Consider the following 19,414-nt stretch of genomic DNA (forward strand, 5'->3'; position numbering starts at 1 on the left):
ACAGCTGCAGCCCCAACAATGAACCCTGTGGGACACTGCTTGTCACCGGCTGCCATTCCAAAAAAAAAACTTTTTATCCCAACTCTCTGCCTACTGTCAGACAGCCAATCCTCAATCCATACCAATAGCTCACCTCGAACACCATGGGCCCTCACCTTACTCAGCAGCCTCCCAGGTGGCACCTTATCAAAGGCCTTTTGGAAGTCTAGATAGACCACATCCACTGGGTTTCCCTGGTCTAACCTATTTGTCACCTCTTCAAAGAATTCCAACGGTTTGTCAGGCATGACCTCCCCTTACTAAATCCATGTTGACTTGTTCTAATCCGACCCTGCTCTTCCAAGAATTTAGAAATCTGATTCTTAATGATGGATTCTAAAATTTTACCAACAACCGAGGTTAGGCTAATTGGCCTATAATTTTCCATCTTTTGTCTTGATACTTTCTTGAACAAGGGGGTTACAGCAGCGATCTTCCAATCATCCGGGACTTTCCCTGACTAGAGTGACTTTTGAAAGATCTCAACCAACGCTTCTGCTATTTCCTCAATCATCTCCCTCAGAACTCTAGGATGTAGCCCATCAGGGCCAGATTTAACAATTTTAAGAACTTTTAGCTTTTCTAGCACTTTCTCTTTTGTAATGACAACTTTACTCAACTCAGCCCCCTGACTCCCTTTAATTGTTGGGATATTACTCATGTCTTCCACTGTGAAGACTAACGCAACGTATTTATTAAGTTCTCCATCTATTTCCTTAACTCCCATTAATAGACTTTCAGCATCAGTTTGAAGTGGACCAAGGTCTACTTTTGCTTGTCATTTGTTTCTTATGTATTGAAAGAAAATTTTACTATCATTTCTAATGTTACCAGCGAGCCTCCCTTCATCTTTGATCCTCTCCTCCCTTATTTCTCTCTTTGTTATCCTCTGTTTTTTGTAACCTTCCCAAGCTTCTGATTTCCCAGTGCTCTTGGCCACTTTATCGGATAAGAGCTCTCACACCTGAGTCACCTTCACGTCTCTGGTTGCTGAGTGAATCACAAAGAAGGAATTTCACCAGAGCTGCAACTGCCTCACTTCCCACTCGCCCTCCCCGTTTACATTTTCCTGCTCGTCAGTGATTTAAAGAAATCCAAATGGATGCGATGTCATTCTGTAGCCTCTCTGTCGATTCCTCCATCTCACTTCCAACGTGGCTTAGATCTCGGGGCGCACCTTAATACTAGCGAAGCTGTGAAAGCACAGGTCCAGAGGTTCCTCTGAGAGTGTAATTTCTTTCATTGCTGTTGCTGATTGAATGAGCTACTTCCGTGCGAACTGCTCCAAAACATGATTCAGGACCTCTCGTGCCAATTCTCGCACGTTGAATAACGACAGGCAGCTTCCAAATGAGGTCTTTCAGAGACGACTTTGGGGGTACATTTGACAGACAGACTAGTTCAGGAATCCGTGGTGCGCTGTGATACCAGCGCATCAGCTTCTTCCCTGTCTTTGAACCGGGCAAACCTGCGCAAGGAATGCAAATGCGGTGCTGCTTTTCATGGAAGGATCAGAAGGCGGGAACTACACTCTTAAACAGAATGGCATATGATCAGAAGCAGGTTGGAGAAAAACTTGACAATGCTTTGCACAGTAATTAAATGGAGTTGCATTACATTTCACTACGAGAGCAGATTTGTTCAAGCAAACTCGAAGGCAGGTTTGCAGATGGGAAAGCAAGCAAGAAAGCTCCGTTCTTGTCCATGTAAAAGGATGAGGTTGAAGAACAAAGCAGCTTCTGCCCAGTTTCGGGCTGGGGACCTTTCGCGCGTAAGGCGAACGTGACGACCACTACACTACAGAAACCAGCCTCAGCCGTCCCGGCTCAGTGGCATCCAGCACTGAAAGTTGAAGCCATTCGACTTTTCACCTTTCTGTTTCCAATCGCTCGTTGTTTAATGGGACTTGTTTAATTTTGGCGATGTGCTGAGCATGGACGAGATACACCGAAGTATCTGTTTCCACGCGGTGTGCCCTAATAACGTTGTGTTGCTTACACCGGCATTAAAGGATCACTTTTTAGCGGAGATTACCGTCGCAGTCTGTGGAACAATCATATAGCCTGTTCGACTGCTCACGGGAACGGTAGCATTGTGAAACGCTGCAGAAACGAACGACTTCCTTACTTTTGCTCCGACTGACCATACTCTGGGAAATTTTCCCAGATTCTCAGTTGAGGATTTTTGCAGCTGGAAGTTACCTCAGAAACCCTGTTAACTCGTAATTTATTGAGAGAATCGCAAAACGGAAAGCATTTAACACGGAACACAAACAAAACTGGCAAACCAAATGTATTTCCAGACACAGCGAGCATGAATGCTAAATGTGAGACAGTCCGGGGGCATGAGCCATAAAGTAATCTCACAACTAACAACAGGGCAATTCCAAACTACTCTTTCAAACATACTGGAGCCTGAGTGCACCACCACTTCCCGGACAATGCTGAAAAGAGAGAAAGAAAGAACATAATAAGTATGGGCCATAAAAAGTGAATTTCACCAATCACAGTCTCGGCTAGATTACCTTTCCCTTCCGATGTCTCCAGGACGGAGATGAAGGAAATGGGAGAAATTCAATAACATATGACATCGAAATTCATTGGAACGATTTTTTCATTGGCCAGAAAACCAAATAACGACGAGTCGAGTCACCGTAGTACTTTGTTTCACAACAGCGATGAAATAACAGTCTCCATTCGGTTCCAGTTAAAACTCAACTTGCCTGGAACGTAAAGCAACAGTAGAGCTGCGGGAGGCGAACACGATCATGACAGCACAGACACTTCGCCAAATTCGGCACTTTCCCAGAAAGCTAACCCATTTCGCTTCTGTTTTAAACAGAAACGCAGCAGGGGTCGAAACAGCATTTCAACCAGCTGCGCCGTTGGAGTGGATCAGCAGAAATGGCAGCGGTGGGATTCGACCCCACGCCTCTGTCAGAGACTAGAGCCTAAATCCAGCGCCTTAGACCGCTCGGCCACACTACCAGCCACCCAGCCATTAGCGCTGCCCATTTTCTTGCACTTCCAATTGTGCTCCTGCATAACAACAGATGCAAACTCACGTGAAAAGGGTTCCATGATCCCTCTCCGACTCGCACAGCTGCTGGGGTGTGCCCATCCACAATATCAATAACCAAACAGTGAATTAAACAACGACTGTGATTCTGGGCTGCCTGGATGGCGAGGCAAAAGGGAAACACTCTGGAAGTGGTTAACATTCACAGGAAAGAAATTGCATAACACCTGCAATTGAAAATGTTCAGTGTAAGAAGAGCTAATGGAGTTGGAAGGTGCAGCCGCTCATTCTACATGAAATATTATATAATGCAAATGCACTGATCTGTTTGGTTTAGCTCTGCATTGAATGGAAGTCGGTTAGCTCAGTTCGCTGACTAACTGGTTTGTGAGAAAAGTGAGACCAAGAACGTGGGATTAATTTTCTCACTGTCTATCCGTCGTTTAATATGATCATGGCTGACCAAACACGTCAATGTCTTTGCCCAGATCACCCACAACAACCTATATTACAACGGGATAAAGACATTTAAGCAATCGAAAATTTCTGTTCATACAGATAACATGAAACATATTGCATTGATCAACATCCAAGAACACGTTGCATAGTGGGTTTCTGCACGAAATTTGCAGGTTTTGCGGATGAGCATCTGATTCTGATCTGATCATGTTTCAAATGATATGATTCCGTAAAAACTCACAACCAAGAAGGTAATGAATTTCCTCTGGTCAGTAGCAGGGACGAGAACTCCAGACGACAGGAATTGGTGATGAATCAGCACAACACTCAATGATTCAGCTGAAAACTGAACTAAACTCCAATTCCAGTACGGTTCAAACCCACAAACATTGAATAGCAAAGTTACCAAATTTGTAGAAATCTAACACGCTTTTCATTGCGCCACAGAGCTGCACTCGCCACAATTTTACTGCACCCAAAGTTGTGGTTGTCGTAGAGAAAACGTCGACTATCACCAGGAGATGCAGAGTTTTTCAAGGAGTAGATCTTTTATTTCCAAACAAAAACAGTGACATTCAGAAAACAAATTTTTGACTCGCCAGAATCTCAGGGTCCATGGCATAGAGTCATAGTGTCATAGAGTCATTGAGATGTGCAGCATCGAAACAGACACTGCTGTCCAACTTGTCCATGCCGACCAGATATCCCAACCCAATCTAGTCCCACCTGCAATCACCCGGCCCATATCCCTCCAAACCCTTCCTATACACATGCCTCTCAAATGTTGTAATTGTACGAGCCTCCACCACATCCTCTGTCAGCTCAATCCATTCACGAACCCCCCCCCCCCCCCCCCCCCGCCATGTGAAAAAGCTGCCCCTAAGATCTCTTTCATATCTTCCCCCTCTTACACTAAACCTATGCTCTCTAGTTCTGGACTCCCCGACCCCAGGGAAAATATTTTGTCGATTTATCCTTTCCATGCCCCTCATAATTTTGTAAACCTCTATAACGTCACCCCTCAACTTCCGAAGATCCAGGGAAAACAGCCCCAGCCTGTTCAGCTTCTCCTTCTGGCTCAAATCCTCCAAGCCTGGACACATCCTTGTAAATCTTTCTGAACCATTTCACAACATCTTTCCGATCGGAAGGACACTAGAATTGCACGCAATATTGCAACAGTGGCCTAACCAATGGCCTGCACAGCCGCAACATGACCTCCCAACTCCTGTACTCAACATTCTGACCAAAAAAGGAAATCATACCAAACACCTTCTTCACTATCCTATCTACCTGCGACTCCACTTTCAAGGAACTATGAACCTCCACTCCAACGTCTCTTTTTTCAGCAACACTCCCCAGGGTCTTACCATTAAGTGTATAAGTCCTGCTAAGATTTGCTTTCCCAAAATTCAGCGACTCACATGTATCTGAATTAAACTCCATCACTTTATACTTTTTCTTTAATCATGTCTTGTTACCTTATCAGAATGCCAACTGTGTTAGTCAGAATTACCTCATTCCAGCTATACAATAAACCAATGGTGCTAATTCCCATTATTTTTCTGCTTCTGCCACTATGTTTTTTTCCTAATTCTACTTTATATTATTCTACTGTAACTAATAAGTATTCTACTGCTACCTGTGCTCAATGAACTTCCATCCCAGACTAACCTGTCATGATTAGATATTTAACTACCCCATCTATCACAATGTTTTCCTGTCCCAAGCTGACTCTACGAACTACTAATTAGATGTTTAATGTCATATCCTGCTCCAAGTGTCTCAAGCAGGCTGACTCTACAATCAAATAATTATTTAAAGTCGTGTCCTAAGTATGTACTGTCACGACGTTTCCCAAACTGCCATGATGATATTTAGTAGGCGAAGCGGACTTTACTAATTGTTATTATCTCAGCCAGCCATTGTAAACTTTCAGCACACTCTGACTCTGACTCTGCTAATTGGTCTAGCAGCATTCCACGATTCATATCCCATGCTGCCACATGGGCCCCATCCTGCCCCAGTGACCTCTTGACGAGTGTAGCATTCCGCAGACCCCTTGTAACAAATCGCCAGTAGTTTCCGTGCCTTTATTCTTCCCATGCGTTCATGCTCTGTATTTTCTGTACAGTGTTCGGTTCTTTCATCAGATATCCGTTAAATTTCACCCCACTTTCCAGTACCTGGTCCTTATCCATGTGTGCGCTAGCTTCTCAAATATTCGGCTAAACACTCCTGATGACTCATAGCTTTACCACACGTTCAAACAGTGAATTCCAAATAAACAACACTCTCAGAGTGAAAACGTTCTTGCTATTTCTCCTCTGAACATCCTTTCCCTTGCGTTTAAAGGAGATCCCTGGTTGTTAACTCTTCCCAAAAGAAGTTTATTCCTATCACACACACCAATCCCCTTAATGTGCACCTTAATCACTTCCTCACTCAGCCTTCTCCGCTCTCAGATGAAGAGCCTGAGCTGAGCTCGTCTATCTTCGCCATGGCGATAGTGTCGTGCTGGAAAAGTACAGCAGGTCAGGCAGCATCCGAGGAGCGGGAGAATCGACATTTCTGGCATAGTCTTTCCTCAGGAATGAGTCTTGTGGGCGGGGGCTGAGAGATAAATTGGGGGGGGGGGTCAGAGTTGGGTGCAAAGGAACTGGGAAAGCGAATGGTGGATGGAGGCGGGGGATAAGGTGATAAGTTAGAGTGGGAGAGATGAATGGGTCCGGAGGGTGGTGCTGAGTTGGATGCTTCAGACTGATAACGTGGGGGTAGGGGAAATGAGGAAGACGTTGAAATCCACATTTATCCCGCAGGGTCCCAAGGCAGAATATGAGGCGTCCATCTTCCAGGCGTCAGGTGGTAACGGTTTGGTGGTGGTTTCTGCCTGAAAAATCTATTGACCTGTTCTGCAATTCACATGACAGGAGAGATGTGAAAACCAAAGACTAAAAAAAGGACAAAAATGTACAGATTCAGAGTTAATGGAATTAGACACAGTGCAGACAGAAACCGTGTGGTCAGTTGAAACTGCACTGTGCCGTGGAAGAGATTCACACTCCCCCACTCTATCTTTCTAAACCCGCATTTATGAGCCACCTACAAAAATAGAAATTGCTCCAAAAGCTCAGCGAGTCAGGCAGCATCAGTGGAGAGAAATAAGAGTTAACATTGCGAATTAAAAACAGTTCCGAGGAAGGGTCTGTTGACCCGAAATGGTCATTCTGTTTTCCCCGAGCTGCAATTCTGACTTTTGACTCTGATTTACACTTAGAGTACATTCAGATTTTGTTTGCCATTGACCTGAATTGCACACCTTTGCATTGTGGGAAGGAATCGGAACAGCCAACGGAAACTCACAAGGGTGAGTGAGAACAAGAGTGTGCAATTTCCACAGTCAGGAACACAAATCTAATGCGGGTTTCTGGGGCTGAAAGGCGCAGTTCCACCCACTGAGCCAGCCCAAAATGCAAGGGCCAGTTCTGGAAGCGAATTGAACCAGATCTCACGCAGCGACAAGCGGTGGTACTACCCAGGAAGTTTATGCAAAAAGAAGCCTATTTGTTAATACTGGAAATTAACGTTCGCTTAACTATCCGAACTCTTTTTTAAATCACTTGGCCTATAGCCCCGTCTGTCTTGGCATCACAAAATTCACATCTGAATACTTCTGAAAGTTATGAGGATTTCTGTCTCTCCAAACTTTGGATGCACCGAGTTCCAGATTTCAACCAATCGCTGTTTAAAAACATTTGTCTGTGCATTCACTCAAATTTTTCCTCTTCTGTCCTTAAATCTATGCCACCCTCCCCTCCCCCAACGTTCGATCTTAACATTAAAGAGAAACGTTTATTTCAGTCTACGCAATCCGTATTCCTGATTATTTTGTACATCTCAATCATGTTTCCTCTCAATCTCTTCTGCTCTCAGAAAAATGCCTCCAGACTATCCAATTTCTCTTCCTAATTGAATCTTTTCTACCCAGACAATATCCTGGTAAATCTCTCCTGCATCATTTCCAGTGATATCAGATCCGTTGTATCATGCGAATTGCAGGACTGCACACAGTAGACAAGATAGAGCTGTATGAGCAAGTTTAATAAATGATGTAGAATTCCACAGAAAAAGGTATTTTCTAACAAATTTTCTTTTCCTCAGTGCTGCCCTGTGTCCTTTTCCAGAGCCTGATGTTCCAATAATCTGTGGTCCATGTGGTAAATGCTGATAAATGAGAATTGATCTCACAGCCAAAATGGATTGACCAGTTTGAAGGTGAGCACGTGATTCTTCTATGACGGCACAGAAGCGCAAGAAATGCCAAAGCTGGGACTGCTCGCACATCACCGCTTGCAGTTATTCCCCAGGCTGTGTCACACAGCAGGGTCCTCCGGTGAAATGAACAGCCGTGAATGACATGTGGATCAGTATGTTGGAGACAGCATTTCGAAACAGACACAGTTCCCTATTACTAGGACAAGCAGCACTGATGATGAATAACCTCAGAGAGAAGCAAGCGATAGAGATTTACCGTGGACTCGATGGGCTGAACGGCTTCTGTGGTCACGGGAATGACGTCACCCGCCTCTGCCTGTCTCTGTGATAGAGCGGCTGAGGGAGAAATAATGGCTCGTTTTTAATCCTCCCTTCTGCTTTGGACTGCCTGCTGCCCCGCAGCTCCTGGCTGTGGGGTTGGTTCTCAGTGAGTGAGGGTTTCATTTGGAGTCGCTTCATCTGGGACAGTTGGGACTGAGATGTTAACTGAAGCCCGATTGCAGCAAAGAAACCGACGCCTCCGAAACAAAAGCCTTTCAATAGACAATAGATGCAGGAGTAGGCCATTCAGCCTTTCGAGCCTGCACCGCCATTCAATATGATCATGGCTGATCATTCCCAATCAGTATCCTGTTCCAGCCTTATCTCCATAACCTGGACTCCACTATCTTTAAGAGCTCTATCCAATTCTTTCTTAAATGAATCCAGAGACTGGGCCTCCACTGCCCTCTGGGGCAGAGCATTCCACACAGCCACCACTCTCTGGGTGAAGTAGTTTCTCCTCATCTCTGTCCTAAATGGTCTACCCCGTATTTTGAAGTTGTGCCCTCTGGTTCGGCACTCACCCATCAGCGGAAATATGTTTCCTCCTGCCAGAGTGTCCAATCCTTTCATAATCCTATACGTTTCAATCAGATCCCCTCTCAGTCTTCTAAACTCAAGGGTATACAAGCCCAGTCGCTTCAGTCTTTCCGTGTAAGGCAATCCTGCCATTCCAGGAATTGACCTCGTGAACCTACGCTGCACTCCCTCAATAGCCAGAATGTCTTTCCTCAAATTTGGAGACCAGAACTGTACACAGTACTCCAGGTGTGGTCTCACCAGGGCCCTGTACAGCTGCAGAAGCACCTCTTTGCTTCTATACTCAATTCCTCTTGTTATGAAGGCCAGCATGCTATTAGCCTTCTTCACGACCTGCTGTACCTGCATACTTGCCTTCATTGACTGGTGGACAAGAACACCCAGATCTCTCTGAACAGCCCCTTTACCTAATTTGATACCATTGAGGTAGTAATCTGCCTTCCTGTTCTTGCCACCAAAGTGGATAACCAGACATTTATCCACATTAAACTGCATCTGCCATGCATCTGCCCACTCACCTAACTTGTCCAGGTCACCCTGTAATCTCCAAACATCCTCATCACATTTCACCCTACCACCCAGCTTTGTATCATCAGCAAATTTGCTAATGTTATTGCTGATACCATCTTCTATATCATTTACATATATTGTAAAAAGCTGCGGTCCCAGCACGGATCCCTGCGGTACCCCACTGGTCACTGCCTGCCATTCCGAAATGGAGCCGTTAATCACTACCCTTTGTTTCCTATTAGCCAACCAATTCTCTATCCAATCTAGTACTTTGCCCCCAATACCGTGCACCCTAATTTTACTCACTAACCTCTTGTGTGGGACTTTATCAAAAGCTTTCTGAAAGTCCAGGTACACTACATCCACTGGATCTCCCTTGTCCATCTTCCGAGTTACATCCTCAAAAAATTCAAGAAGATTAGTCAAGCATGATTTCCCCTTCATAAATCCATGCTGACTCTGTCCTATCCTGTTACTATTATCCAGATGTACCGTAATTTCATCCTTTATAATAGACTCCAGCATCTTTCCCACCACTGAGGTCAGACTAACTGGTCTATAATTTCCTGCTTTCTCCCGCCCACCCTTCTTAAAAAGTGGCACAACATTAGCCGCCCTCCAATCCTCAGGAACCGACCCTGATTCTATTGAACTCTGGAAAATAATCACCAGCGCATCCACGATTTCCCGAGCCACCTCCTTCAGTACCCTGGGATGCAGGCCATCAGGTCCCGGAGACTTATCAACCTTCAGACCTAACAGTCTCTCCAACACCAAATCCTGGCAAATATAAATTCCCTTAAGTTCAGGTCCTTCAGCCACTGTTACCTCAGGGAGATTGCTTGTGTCTTCCCCAGTGAACACTGATCTGAAGTACCCATTTAATTCCTCTGCCATTTCTTTGTTCCCAGTAATATATTCCCCTGTTTCTGTGTTCAAGGGCCCAATTTTTGTCCTAACCATTTTTTTGCCTTGGACATACGTAAAAAAGCTTTTACAATCCTCCTTTCTGCAGGATTGTTCTGCGAAGATTGATTCTGAACATCAAATGGGCAGCACAAAAATGCACTTTTTTGAATTTTACTGAGGGAAGCCCATTTCTCTCTTTCCCACCAGCTCAGCACCTTTCTCTCTCTCTCAAATAAATGATATTTGGAGGAAGTTCGCAATCAAAATTGCTAAGTTCCAGCGGCGCTCTTGCACCTGGCTGTGCCCGTGAGAGGAAGCTTCAGAGCTTATCCGCACTTACATCCCCACATAATGCCTGCAAGTGGACGGAAATAGCTGAATACTCTGCCAATAGAGACAGCTCAGTCCACGGGGATGGGACAAACAGCACCGTCACGCGTGGGGACATTCTGCAGATCAAACACAGTGCACTTTATCATTCAGATCATACCAGAGTGAGAGCGCTCGAGAAAGCCAATCAGTCACTTGTAACTGTGCCACTCGGGAGTTGCAAAGGATTGGTGAAAGTAGAAACACTAGTGATTTGTTCACGTTTCAAGTGTTTCTGTGAAGCAGGAAGCTGAAGAAGATACACAGTGAAGCGATTGAGATCTAAATATAGGAGCAGCAAATAAGTTGTACAGCGCAGAGGAGAGTTTTGAAGTATTGAATTCTGGTTTATGGGACGATCATGCTTTTACTAGGCCACGCTGCTACAGAAGAAACTATGTCAGTGTCTCTCAGCATTGTGAGACAAATGACGCCGTTACACTGCAGGAGACTCCTTTTTCCAATGTGAGGGCAGACCATATGTAAAGTAGCTTGTATATCGAATCCTTTCACATAACTAATTCCACTGCACCTCAGGGTGTTGTATTGTCTCCTTTCCATTTTACCTGTCATTGTGCCTGCACTGAAGTTGATTTTCTCCTTTTGCGAGTCTTTTACAATCTGGGTGATGTGATGCAGTTGTACTGACTCATCTTCTGGCAGAATTTTCCACTACACTTCAGCCCGCCCTAACTTCGCTATCTGATACTATTCCAGTTGTTTAGGTGTTAAGTGCTCATCTCAGATCCAGCCTGCCCTCACCCAAAATAAATGGAAAACTCAGTCACACTGTGATCACTGCAATCGAGGGATATCTTCTTTCCAAGGTCATTGATAATTCCAAGGATAAAGTTAGGACTGCAGATGATGGAGATCAGAGTTGGTAGTGTGATGCTGGAAAAGCACAGCAGATCAGGTCGCATCCAAGGAGCAGGAGAATTCAGGCTTCAGGATTAAGCCCTTCATCAGGAATAAGGCTTATGAGTCGGGGCTGAGAGATAAATGGAAGTGTGTGGGGTTGAGGGGACAAAGCTGGAAAGCAATCGATGGATGACTAGGGGGGAGAAGATAATAGGTCAGAAGTGGCAGTGATGGAAGGGGTCGAGAGGGCGGTGGCGAGTTGAAGGCTTATGCTTGGGGGAGGGGAACTGAGGAAACTGTTCGAATTCGCATTTATCCCATGTGGTGTTAGGGTCCCAAGCCGGAATGTGTGGCGCTCCTCCTCCAGGCGTTGGGTGGTAACAGTTTGACAGTGGAGGAGGTCCAGTACCTGCAAGCCTTTGATGGGGTAGGAGGGGGAGTTGAAGTGTTCAGCCTCGGGACAGTGAAGTTGGTGTGTGCGGGTGTCCCAGAGATGTTCTCTGAAATGATCTGCAAGAAGGTATCCTGTCTGCCTGATGTAGACGAGACCACACTTGGCGCAACGGATGCAGTAGATCACATTGGTAGCTGTACAGGTGAATTTCCAACGGATGTGGAATGATCCCTTCGGGCCTTAGTTGGAGGTGAGGAGACTTTTGTGGGTGCTAGTTTCACCCTTCCTTTGGTGGCAGTCAAAGGTGCCAGGAGAAGGTTATGGGCTGGTGGGGGGAAGTGTCGACCTGAAGAGGGAGTCGTGGAGGGAATGGTATTTCTGGAGTGCTGGCAGAGCTGGGTAGCGAAATATATCTCTGATGGTGGTGTCTGTTTGGAGGTGGCATCAGTGGCAGAATATGATGCGTTTTATGCGGAGGTTGGTGGGGTGGAAGGTGAGCACCAGGAAGTTCTGTTCTTGTGGCGTTGAGAGGCGTGGGGTTCAAGGATGGTGGCGTGTGAAGTGGAGGAGATGCACTGGAGGGCATTGTCAACCAACGTGGAAAGGCAATTTGTGACCTTGGAGGAAGGAGACCAACTGAGTCTTTCTGAGGTGCAATTGGTCATCCTAGGAACAGATGTGGTGGAAGCGGAGGAATTGGGAATAGAGAATGTCGTTTTTACATGAGATAGGGTTGGAGGAGATGTAGTTTAGATACCTTTGGGAGTCGGTGGGCTTGCAGTATATGTCTGTAATTAGCCAGTCGCCAGAGACGGTGATGGAGAGGTCGAGGAAGGCTAAGGAAGTTGCCAAGATGATCCGGATAAATTTGAGGTCGGTGTGGAAGGGTTTGGTAAAGTTGGTGAGCTATTGAACCTCTTTGTTGGAGCACCAAGTGGCGCCAATACATTCATCAATGTAACGGAGGAACAGGTGGAGGATGGTGCCTGTGTAACTGCGAAAGATGGACAGTTCCGCGTATCTGACAAACAGGCAGGCATAGCTAGGTCCTATGCAGGTGCCCATGGTTACCAGTGTCAATGGAGGAAGTGGGACAATTGGAAAGAGAAGTTGTTGATTGTGAGGACCAGTTCAGTCAGGTGGGTGAGGATGTCGGTGGAGGGGTACTGGTTGGGATGGTGTGAGATTAAGAAATGGCAGGCTTGCAGACTTCTGTCATTGCAGATGGATTTGTACAGGGACTGGATATCCATGGTGAAGATGGCGCATTGAGGGCCAGGGAAATGAAATTCTTGGAGGAGGTGAAGTGCATAGTGGCGTCACGAATGTATGTGGGCATTTCCTGGACTGGGGAGATAGGATTGTGTCGAGGTAGGAAGAGATTATTCGGATGGGACAGGCCCAGGATGAGACAATAGGTCGACTGGGGCAGGCAGGTTTTTGAATCTTAGGAAGGAGGTAGAATCGTGGAGTGTGCAGTTCACGGACAATGAGGTTGAAGGTTGTGGATGGGAGATGCCCAGAGGTGATGAGATTGTGGATGGTCTGGGTGATGATGGTTTGGTGAGGGGAGGAGAGTTTGTGATCATGGTCTGTAGGAGGAGGTGCCTGCGAGTTGGCACCTGGCTTCAGCTTTGTTCCTCTGCCCGACTCACAAGCCTAATTCGTGATGAATGGCTTATGCCAAAATCGTCCATTCTCCTGCTCCTCGGATGTTGCCTGACCTGCTGTGCTTTTTTCAGTACAACACTCTCCACTCATTCATTATTACTGTCTCATTTCACACTACCAGGTCCATGTTGTCTGTTTGATTCTAATGGGCACTGTTCTCATGAACTGCGACAAAATCTGCCAATCTGAAACAAAAACAGAAATTGCTGTAAAATCACAGGTGTGCTGGCAGTATCTGTGCAGATGAATCATAGTTAACGTTTCACATCCATTGGGTCCGTCTCTCCACAGATGCTGCAAGACGTCCTCAAATATTCCAGCAACGTCTGGTTTTGTTTGATTTTCAGCAAAAGCAATTTTTTCGTTTTTGTTTTCTTATTTTCTGCCAATATGGTTTGGCTAAAGATTACGTTAAATGTTTTAAATATGACTTCGATAGAATGGCCAAATTCCACCAGCCCGCTCCTTATATTTGGTTCACGTGACCAATGCCTTTCCACTTGGTGACCGCGCCGTACAGCTGCACTGCATATAAATTGACAAAATTGTGGCATTCTCTCGGATTGGTAATCAGGAGCGAGATTGATTGAAATTATTGAAAATTTACGATAAACTGATAAAATACGGGATATAAACGGGAAACTGAAAGTGAAAGAGAGAACAGCGAATGATAATTTTTTGACAAAACTGAAATATAATTGCTCAAGATTCAGAAAGTGCTTTCATCCACAAACATACCATAATATGGAATGTAATTTTTGGGACAACCAATGCAAGAAGATTGCAAAATCTTAGTTTTAAAGTCTTGCTGCAACTGTTTTGGTCATAATGAACGCGCACATGGGATTCAGTGCTGTAATGATATCCTAAAATGGAAAAGGAAATCCTTGCCTTCGAGGATCCGCCCGGAATGTTCACTGATACATCCCAGTAATGGCAGGACTGTCCTCTGGAAGCGTATGAGTAAAATCTTTCAATGTTCCATGGAGTTTCGAATGAGTGGTGAAGGGAATGTCTCCATTCACAATTTAATCATTCAATAGAATTCAATACAGGGACCCATGAAATGATGAACAAATTGAACAAGAACACGGACACAATAGCTACGACCATTACTATGTGAAAACCGTTGATTTCAGATCCACGGTGGCCTTTGGTGATGGCATTTACTTTCCAGAACCACTGGAATGACGGGAGACACACTATGAAGTATTTGAACTTCAGTCACCTTTAAAAATAGCTGAGACTGACTCAGGACACGGGGATATAGAGATGTTGGCCTTAGAAACATTTCAGAAATCCCGTGGAAGAAAAAAGGAAGTGATAGATAATTTTTGTCTCCATGGAGACGATGCTCATGAACTGGATAGATAGTAATTAACCTTATTGGAGTTTATAAATAGAGACGTCATATTTAAAAAGCAAAGAGTTCATAGTGTAACTGTAAAATCTTTAGGTCACACTCAATGGGAGCATTGAGTGTAATCCTTGCCCTCATTCTCCACCAAAAACATGTAAAGAAGTTAGAAAGGGCACAGACGCTGTTTCCTGGATAGCAAGGTATTAGAAAGCCAAAATATCAGAAAACGTACAATCGGTTTCATCGGGGTGATAGAAAGAATGAAGGAGTTTATTCACGAGATTTGGAAATGCTGGAGCAAAAACACGCAAGTTTGATGAAAACAAATGAGATTTTCACATAACGCAAGGTTTGAATGACTAAATCGGGGAAAGTCCCTCTTTCGAGTGAATCAATAACTTTCGTTAGAGCTTGAAAACCATTAGTGAATGATTAAGAAAAGTTTGGATGAGAGTTTCTTCCACTCAATAGAGTTATTTAAATCGTGAACGACTTTACAGAAATAAAACGTAGAAGCTGACTTCAGAGTGTTTTAAAAGATACACGAACAAACGTACAAGGAGAGAATTTACCATTGAGTGAAAGTCAGTGTGGTTGCGTAACAATTTCGAATTTGTTGACTTCAGACACAAAGACATTTCATGAACACGTACAACTGAATAAGACTGAGTATAACAAGTTCATGGATTGGTAAGGTGTGGCGTATTAATCAAGGTGAAGCTCTGTAAATGGAGCTGATGTCGTAAAATATCTGCAGACGGAAGTTATATCCTAATGAGTAGGAATTGAATCGTCACTTGGAGAGGCAACACCTACTTTAAAGATTTGACCACATTCACATGATGTTATGTACATTTCGTACATTCTTAACTCCACCCAAGAAATCCACCAAGAAGACTCTGTCCTTTTGTGTTGTTAACCCTTTGTACTTCTCTGCAGCACGCCATTGAAGATAAAATATGCTCAGACCAAAATTCAATTCAATACAATATTCAAACGGTCCTATGTGATTTCGTTTTTTATTATTATTGCAATAACCTTGCAACAAACTGTGTAACATGAAACCAATTCAACATCTATTTTCCCGGAATTTAAAGCAGTGCACATGGGAAACGTTATCCATCTGCTGAAAAATCACCTTCGGCTCGTTCTCCACATATGTCTCTTCACGTTTTAGATACTTGCAGTGTGTTTGTTGATCAAAGAGTCATTATCCAGAAAAGGTCGTTTCTCAATCCACAAACACGGGTATTTTCCCATAAACTTGGCTTTGCTCAATATCACCTTCTGTCCGTACCCCTCAACACAACGACAAATTGAAGCTGCTTCATGTGAGACTCAAAATTAAAACTTCGGCACAGTACAGCCCACTATACTGGAACAGAGATACCGTGCACTGGTCACCTGCAGCACAGGAGCAACACATTAATGCTTACCTCCACATTCCTGGCTGTACCTTAACGTTTGAGAAACCGACTTTCTCTGATTCTTTGGCTAGTAACGGGGATTATATGATCATCTTCACCAGTGGTTCTGTCCCCGAGTGAGGAAAGTGGTGTGGTACTCATTGTAAAGATGGGTAGATTGATGAAATGTACAATTTCATCTTTTTCCTTCACTAAACCATGAGCTTTTTATTTTGTTTTGCATCTGTAGCAATCTTACAATCTTTATCTTGAACAGACTCAATGACAGATCTCCATTGTGTCTCTGACATCAAATTTCAAAGTGTAAACCCCCTCTGAATTCTTCCACCGCAGTCCGCTGTTTGGGAAGTGTTCCTGTTGTGGGAAATGCACTTCCCCGTCTGTCACCAGCTGCTCCCAGCATGCGCTCTGGCACTGCACTCATTTTCCTTCTGACACTTGCTCACTGTGTTGCTGTGATCATACAGTGACTTGGTGTCGCACGGACCAGGAAAATGATACAGATCAAGGTTTTTGCATTGTTGAGTTCAATTGTCAGTTTAACCTTATTTTGGATTTTGAAATTGTCTGTTCTGTACACAAGTGCGTGTCAAAAACATCTGAGCGGAAGTTAGGTGTTCCGAATAATGACATTAAGCACTATGCACTCTCCTCCAGTCTGGAAAACAATTCCTCACAGGCAATTTAATAGACAATAGAAAGCAGGTGCAGGAGTAGGCCATTCTGCCATTCGAGCCAGCATCACCATTCATTATGATCATGGCTGAACATCCTCAATCTGTATCCTGTTCCTCCCTTAGTCCCATAACCCTTGATTCCATTATCCTTAAGAGCTCTATCCAACTCTTTATTGAAAGAAAACCTCCTGCTGTCTCGGGTTCTTCATTCCGTTCACTTCAAGTCTTCCCAGAATTCAACAGACCTTGTTACATAGTCCTCATTTTTGTTCAGGTCACTGTGTGCATAGTCTGACAGTGGGAATGCGCTTGCCCCACAACCCATAGGTCAGACCATAGTCTTGGAACTGTACTGTGTTATTTATCATTTCACCAACACCAGGGAGAAATATCTGCTGCTCTGCATAATTTACGCAATTCAATTATTCAGAAGGTCATAGGCTTCCCAGTGTCTGTAACGAGGTGGCCGAGAGGTTAAGGCGATGGACTGCTAATCCATTGCGTTCTACCCGCGAGGGTTCGAAACCCACTCTCGTCGCTGTCATTAACAGCTTTGCAATAGCGCTGTTTTCAGATGATCTCAGCTGTGGTATTGGGATTCCAATGGTCAGTTTATATGCATCGATGCTGTTTTGAAATGTAGGTTGCATTAGGATAATGAAAAGGAGCGTGATTTTCTCTTTCAAGTCACGTTGCTGTGAACGTTTTTTCGTATGAAAGACATCCAGGAAAATCAAATACCGAGAGCTGCGAAGTGCATGTTTCTGCAAAGGGATTCTTAATGAATGTTTTGTCAGATGAAATCTGGAGGAGGTTGAGTAGAAGTAATTCATCCTGGCGAGAAGAGCACAGCGAGACAGCACAAAATAATGGAGATATTTCAAAAGGGGCAGGGCGTGGGTTAGGGACACTGAGAACTGGCTGCAAATGCACAGTGGCGAATTGCTGCTGTGGGTGCCGTGCATGGGCACGGAGAGACTTACACATTGGTCTCGCCCTCGCCCCTTGCTCTCGCCATTGATGAATGCTGGACATAAGGCACAGATAAACCCAAGAAGTGGGAAGCAAGCTCCCTCTCGTTATGCACACACAGGATGCATCACATTGAACTGTGAACAACTGGAGAAATCAGCATGTTACCTATAGGGAGTGAAACCAAACTGTGGATCAATAACCGCAGATTTATGCAACATAAACATGAAAAATGATTTAAAACGTAGGGTGTAGGTTTGCTCGCTGAGCTGTAGCTTTGATATCCAGACGTTTCATTACCTGGCTAGGTAACATCATCATCAGTGGCTACCTCCAAGTGAAGCGAAGCTGTTGTCTCCTGCTTTCTATTTATATCTTTCTCCTCGATGGGGTTCCTGGTAATGTCATTTCCTGCTCGTTTTCTGAGGGGATGATAGATGTATTTAGTTCTATGTGTTTGTTTATGGCGTTGTGGTTGGAGTGCTCAGGCCTTTGGGAATTCTCTGGTATGTCCCAGGATAGATGTGTTGTCCCAGTCGAAATAGTTTTTTTAGATTAGATTAGATTACTTACAGTGTGGAAACAGGCCCTTCGGCCCAACAAGTCCACACCGACCCGCCGAAGCGCAACCCACCCATTCCCCTACATTTATCCCTTTACCTAACACATGTGCATGTGCCAATTCACCTGACCTGCACATCTTTGGACTGTGGGAGGAAACCAGCACAGACACGGGGAGAACATATAAACTCCACACAGTCAGTCGCCTGAGTCGGGAATTGAACCCAGATTTCTGGCGCTGTGAGGCAGCAGTGCTAGCCATTGTGCCGTCCACAAATGATGGTATTTGTAATCCGTGTGTAGGGCTACGAAGGAGAGAAGGTCGTGTCTTTTTGTGGCTAGCTGGTGTTCATACATCCTGGTGGCTAACTTTCTTCCTGTTTGTTTTACGTCGTGTTGGTGGCAGACCTTGCATGGAATTTTGTAGATGACGTTGGTTTTGTCCATGGGTTGTACTGGGTCTTTTAAGTTTGTTAGTTTTTGTTTGAGAGTGTTGGTGGGTTTGTGTGCTACTCGGATTCCGAGGGGTCTTAGGAGTCTGGCTGTCATTTCTGAAACTTCTTTGATGTATTGTAAGGTGGTTAGAGTTTCTGGCTGTGTTTGATCTGCTTGTCGTGGTTTGTTCTTGAGGAATCTGCGGACTGTAATTTTTGAGTATCTATTCTTCTTGAATACATTGAATAGGTGTTTCTCCTCTGTTTTCCAAAGTTCTTCTGTGCTGCAGTGTGTGGTGGCTCATTGGAATAGTGTTCTGATACAGCTTCGTTTGTGTGTGTTGGGATGGTTGCTGGTGTAGTTAAGTATTTGGTCAGTGTTTGTCGGTTTTCTGTATATGCAGGTTTGTAGTTCTCCGTTGTCCTTTCTTTCTACTGTGACGTTCAGGAATGCGAGTTTGTTGTCGGTTTCTTCCTCCTTCGTGAACTTTATGGCTGTGAGGGTGTTGTTGATGATGTTAAATGTCTTTACTATGTTGTTTCGTTTTGTGATGACAAAGGTGTCATCTACGTAGTGGACCCAGATTTACCGCTTCTGCTATGAATCCTGAGAGCAG

General features: G+C 44.5%; 1 non-coding gene across 1 annotated transcript; it reads right to left on the bottom strand.

Moving 5' to 3' along the window:
• Positions 1-2,943: 2,943 nt before the first annotated feature.
• trnal-uag (transfer RNA leucine (anticodon UAG)) lies at positions 2,944-3,026 on the bottom strand. The gene has a single exon. It is a non-coding gene; the product is annotated as a tRNA-Leu (tRNA).
• Between the last annotated feature and the right edge of the window lie 16,388 nt (positions 3,027-19,414).

This window comes from Chiloscyllium punctatum, chromosome 41 (genome assembly GCF_047496795.1).
Source record: "Chiloscyllium punctatum isolate Juve2018m chromosome 41, sChiPun1.3, whole genome shotgun sequence".
Classification (NCBI taxonomy): domain Eukaryota; kingdom Metazoa; phylum Chordata; class Chondrichthyes; order Orectolobiformes; family Hemiscylliidae; genus Chiloscyllium; species Chiloscyllium punctatum.